The sequence below is a fragment of the Mytilus trossulus genome, chromosome 9, assembly GCF_036588685.1.
Source record: "Mytilus trossulus isolate FHL-02 chromosome 9, PNRI_Mtr1.1.1.hap1, whole genome shotgun sequence".
Classification (NCBI taxonomy): domain Eukaryota; kingdom Metazoa; phylum Mollusca; class Bivalvia; order Mytilida; family Mytilidae; genus Mytilus; species Mytilus trossulus.
The window spans coordinates 79,908,407-79,915,034 of record NC_086381.1 but is presented as its reverse complement, the minus strand read 5'-3'; positions in this window follow the sequence as shown (position 1 = coordinate 79,915,034).

Genomic DNA, 6,628 nt, shown 5'->3' with positions numbered 1-6,628 from the left:
AGATACCTACTGTTAGTTTAAATTATGCATACGTGATGTCACAATTCTGAACGTATTCATTCAGTTTGTTTTATGATATTACAAAGGACTTTGAAAAATCATAAGCAATCAAAGATACATTCTCATGACATTGGGAGTATGACATATAATTTACATTTCAGTTATTATCATTAATCTTATTTTAAGTGATGACAGGTTCTCTGTTATTGTTATAATATTAATACAAGGCATATGAGTAGTCATAAGTAAAGGTATGTGCAAAATCAATTTCTTTTCATTCATCAGATAACTGGATTATTCGTAAATATTGCACATGTTGCACGCATAAAATTAACCTTATTCCATCTTGACTACACTCCTTATAAAAGTGAGTCTGACAACTTTTTTTATTGACGACCATGTGTCATGTTTGTATATACTTGAATACTTGGGAAACTGTATGACAAAACCAAGTTTGAAATATTACAGTTGTTTTCTATACATTTGTTGTGTTTGAACTTTTGATTTTGCCATTTGAAGAAGAACTTTCCTTTCTAAATTTTCCTGGGAGTTTGGTATTAATGTTATTTAACGTTTTAGAACAAACGCAAGGACATGTAACACATAAGAAGTTGTATAACCAAAGAATAATAAAATTAAACATTGAAATACATAAAAGGGACCGTTCCCTAGATTACATGGAGGCTTATTTTCTGAATTATTTGTAAATTTAGTAACTGATGACAGTTTAAGAAATTGAATTCCCACACACAAGAAGTAGAGTTAATGACGTATATGAGTGAGCGTTTGGGTTGTTTTCTGTTGACAGATACTCCCAATTCTTTGTCAAACATTTCTGAGTATGCATACATTTTAATATTCTCATTTGTGTGTGTGCGTGTGGTCATATCGTAGCTACACCTTTCGTATCAATAAATAAAAAATCTAAACAACGTTTGTAGAAAAAGCAGTAAGTATATTCATTCGAAATTACAATCCTCTTTATTTTAAAATGTTTATAACATGAACAGTGAAATGCATGCAATTTTTTCTTCTGTTTGGTTAATCTTTTCTTTTGATCTTTTGGGTTTGCCTCGAACAAAAGATGAAAAGAGATACATATCTTTCGAACATGTCTTTAACAGGATGTTTGTTCTCTTTGTAAACTTCTATTTATAAGTACACTAGCGATATTAATCAAAACATTTCTAAACATGACATTTTTTTTTCATTCTTTAATTGTGTGAAATATGGTCTTGAGTGTGCACTCAGCATTAAATGCAGTATAGCCACATATAGTGACAAAAGTAAACGTATGATCAGTTGCAGTAGAAATTGATAATAGTCCAAAAGACATACCAACATTGGCATTTCTCTTTATAGTGTCAATTTGAAAAAGCGATTTACTACATAAAGTCAAAGTTAAAGTCAAAAATTTCATTGAATCAGATATAAAATCCAAAAATCGGAATATGATGTCTGAAAGAACACATTACCGGTAAATGTATGTTTAAATCTAAAAGATAACAAATACACCATGAAGTGTTTGTAACGTTGTATTACGTTCATTTAAGGCGGTCATGTGAATTATTATATAAATGATTGTAGTATTTTTTTGACGCATGGAGTGGTGTCGAATTTTAATGAAAAATAATCATTACTATTACGAGTTCAAATGTTGCTCCTGCATAAATTATTTGTGAGGACATGTACTTGAATAAAAAGTTGTCCCAGGTGTAGATAATTAAAAATAAAATCCTTAATGTATGAAATGCAGAACAATTATGTAATACCAAAATATAATTGGCCTTAGATACATTTTTGAACCCCTCGTATTACAACTGATCATATGAAATTTAAAACATACTACAATGCAAAACATATTACGTTTTGATAAAGTGTTGATCTCGTAAATACCACCGTATTCAATTATTCAATTTTAGATTAAGCTAACTCGTTCATTTGGATTTTTCTAGTCCTATTAAATATCATGTTATAGCTTTTCCTTTAAATGACGTTTCACGCACGATTCACGCGTATCCATCTCTAGCTAAGGGGTTAAATTGAAGTTCACATGAATACAGATTCAACGAGGTCGAATTATTCACTCACAAGTGAATACCTTATCTTCAATGTTTCTTAGCTTATTTTGTCAAAAAAGCGAATTATTATTTCACTATTTTACTGTCATTAATGAATTAACAAAACAAAATCCTACTTTAGATTTTTCATACATCTTGTAGCATGTGTAGCTAGTTCCCGTTTAATCAACTGCGATCGACTTTATTGCGTAATAATTATTATCATTAATCGGCTAAAATCTTATTACATGCTTTTTAATTTAAAAAAAAAACTATCATACAAGTTATTACTTGTACAAATATAATTGAACCAGCCATAACTTGTACATTTTTTGGTAAAAAAAGATAATAACTTATATAACACAGTATATTTGGATTCTATTTGTTTCTTCTATTGCTTTTAATGTTGTAATCACAAACTCCTTGGGTTTGTGAGTCTAGGATATTTTGTCAATCGTTGGGTATTTTTTTATTTTATTTATTCTTATCATTCATCATATGTTTTCAAGATCTATATTGGGTTTGTATTTCTTTCCTTTTTCAACTGAGTATCAATGAAATTTTTTTTTCCAGAAATAAATCATGATAAAAAGTTGCATATGTAATATAATATATTGGAAACAAAAGTAAAGCTTGATAAATCAAATAATCTATTGGTTAACACAAGACAAGGAAATATGACATCTGAAACAACACAGTTAGCTCAACATTTTGCATTTACATGTGCCTGTCTTACAACCACTTTGACAGCTGCAGTGAACATGGCCATGGTCATGTTTTAAAGTAAGCAATTGTAAGATGCTTTCATCACGTTAAACTCGGTGTTCTCTGGTATTTCCAACATTGACTAAATCTTTCCGATTGATTTTGTCTCATTAAACCAATCATGATTCAAACTTGTGCTTCTATTTTGTATCCTTTTTTTAGGCAATATACAGCACAACTCTTTTGATAGTTCTACAGTCATTCGGACCTCGGTCTATCAACTGTACAACAAAAAATAACTTCGTCTCCTTTGCGAATGAGTTTTTCGATTTCTACTACATTTAAAACAACATACTGCCGTAAAAAATATATTTTATGTGCTGTCTTTTTGGAACTTGATTTTACCTCCTTTACAATAATAATATTCTGTGTGAATGTCGAATAATTTATCATTTCATCATGCTATTTTGTTTCTAAACAGTTTTCCATCTGATACTTTAGTTCTGACTTTTTTTAAAAGTTTTTCTCATATATTTGATAAACAAAAAGTACACACATGTTGAATATTTGCTTATTCTTTAGTTTTCTATGTTTTGTCATGTGTTCTATTGTTTGTCTGTTTGTCTTTCTCATTTTTAGTCATGGTGTTGTCATTTTGTTTTCGATTTATGAGTTTGACTGTCATTCTGGTATCTTTCGTCCTTCTTTTATGCACCCTTAGGTTTTATTCTTAAATTATTTGTTTAATACGAAACAATTTGTTGAGAACATCACATACATGACATAGGCCAAATAAAATAACGATTTGTACAAGTTATTATCTTTTTCTCAGTAAAATTGTACTTGTAACTAGTAAGTAATAACCTGCATGATGGCGGCTTCATACAAGTAATTATTTGTATAAAATGTTTGGAAAAGTAATAACCTGTAATAATAATGTGCACAACATATACATTTCTGTCAGAACTAGAGGTTAAAGAAACAACAGACACGACTTCCTTTTCTCATTTAAATACCCGAGTTTAACATAAACGGTCACATAAGTGCCAGAATCGATGACAACTCGTAACGGACAAGTGGAAATACATAGTCAGAACAAATGCAAAAGGCCTATAATACTGCAACCAGAGGTCATGTTTTTAAAAACTGTAATGTTTCACAACAACACACGCCTGCAATTATGTATCGATGGAAAGAGGAAAACGTGTACAATAAAAACAATTAAGTCGTGAAATTTGGGTCAAAGGTCAGGACTAAACATAATAATGTTTCAACCACATGGACAAAAAGGAGAAATTTTCTGATATTTATTCATTATAATGCTACAGAAACAGTTAAATCACAAGCATATGCTGAAAAGTATGTTAAAACGACAAATTTTACTTTTAAGCACAAAGATTTATCTTTGCAGGTATCTTTCCCTTGCCAAATGTTTGGGTTGGTCCATGTTTTGTCTTCTTGGCCGAAAATTCAAGCCTGGAGTCAGAAAAATAGTGGTTTTATATCCTGTCTCAATAAAAACAACTATAATATACCGCTGTTCAAATTTCATATATCGATAGAGAAAAAACAAATCCGGGTTACACACTAAAACTGTGGGAAACGTATCAAATATAAGAGAACTACAATACAATAGATACATAACAGCGAAATGTAACAAACACAGAATCGAACTATACTATGTAACATTGGCCATTTTTCTGACTTGGTACAGAGCATTTTAAGAAATAAATGGTGGGTTGAACCTGGTGTTGTGTAAAATGGAATACCTTTATGATCAAACGTTTCTGAATACACAGGGAATTGTCTAATATATTATGACATGGAACGCAAAACTACCCAAGGAATCTCCGATGTGTATTCATTTTTTTAGCACAATTTGAAATGTGTTTTTTAAAGCATTTGGAACATGAGCAGGACACCTCTAACCTTTGGTATTCTGTCAGTCAGTTGAAAAGTGTTATTTTGACCGGTGTTCACTTTCATCTGACGCAAACAGGAACCGAATTTCGATTGACAAACCTGAAAATCTGCTCGTATCATGGAATAAAACGTTCCTGACTATCAATAATACTCGTGTTAATGATTAATGATTATATTGTCTGCACCTTTTTTGAATTAAAAATCCCTCTTTGAGTTTTGAAACAATGCCAAAAAATTAAGTGATTTTAGTCATAGGGACAAAATATGATTCATTAGCGCCTTTGTGTTATTTTTTTCATCAATTAACTTACAAATAACTTACTAAAAAGCGATTTATTTTAAAAGCAGGCTGGAAACTTAATAAAACAAAATTGTTTTTGGATTTTAACCCAAATCGTAAATTGAGTGGTACCCTATTAACCGTCTAAAATGAAATAATAAGAACTGTTTACGACAAGACAGAACTTAAAATATAGATATATAATTATTATATTTAAAACAATTTGCAGGCGTGTTTTTCCGGATCATTAAACTCGTTAACTAAGCGTCTTTTTCAAGGTCAGTTGCTGTACTACTAATGACAAACAGAAATACAATACTGTGAAAGTACTTTAATTCGTGGGTATCAATTTTCGTGGTTTGAGCAATATTTACATGTTCGTGGGTTTTTCAATTCGTGGATTTTAGTTTTCTTGAAAAAAAAAATGAAAAAATTAAAGCCTTTAAATACGAAGTTTGCAAATAGTCTTGATTGAAGGAAATTGCAAAGTAAACATTGACCCGTGTAAATCGTAGTGACAACACTAAAGTGATCAACAGATTAAGGATCATGAAAGGTGTTAATTAGGCCATACACATGTCATCTAAATGAAACAGTAACATAAACAAATGCTATAAACGTATTTTGAATTGTCAAATAATTGTTATCAAAATCAAGCCCAGCATGAAATTATTATTTCCCATGTGTAAGAGAACTATGGCGATATAAAATGAACACTTTATCATACTAGCATATCAATACCGTAAATCTGACTTTCCTCGATCAACAATTTTTTTTATGAGAATTAAAGATCAACAGTTGTACAGTTTATGTTATTAAAGATAAAATGGGTATAATCATGCATGCAGGTGTACTTCTGTTACTGCTATTGAAGATATTCAAAACATGCTCTTGATCATATCAGTAGTCATATTATTCATACATACATAGGGATCTTTCCATGTCTTGACTTAGACAATGGTTGTTTTATTTCGTTGGGCACTTAAATTCGTGGATAAAGTCATCCACGAAAACCACGAAAATTGGTACCCCACGAATAAAAGTACTTTCACAGTAGATCTAATACTATATATAATACTGGTATTTTGTATGTTGTCCTTTACGATAAAAACAACATTTCTGTATAGCATCACCAACTATTAAATTTTCCCCAAAATATGACCATGTGACTTACTACCAGAAAACAATAGTATTACATTAGATAACATGAAGATAACATAAATATATTTAGAAAAAAGGAAAACAATGGGTAGATTATGGACTTTCCGAATTGATGTTCCTCCAAGTTCAGTATTTTTGTGATTTTACTTTTTAAACTCTTTACGATTATACCATTGTATACTGTAATCTTTCAGTTTTATTAGTTCTGGAAAACTTTCTCGTCTATGCTGTGCAGTCAACATTGATATGTTGACACAAACATATATTTTTCATTGCATATCATTCACGCTAGTCTTCTATCTTTATGTGACACATTCAGCATAGTGTGTTTGTACAATATGGGCCAGATAGTGGAGAGGTTTTATTATTAAATGGATAAAAATAATGTAAATATCATTTTATGATTGATATAGATTTGCATATCCCTCAAAGAATAGAACATTACAAACAGTTATCCCGTCATCACCATATTATCCATCAGGAATAGCTGTTGATCCAA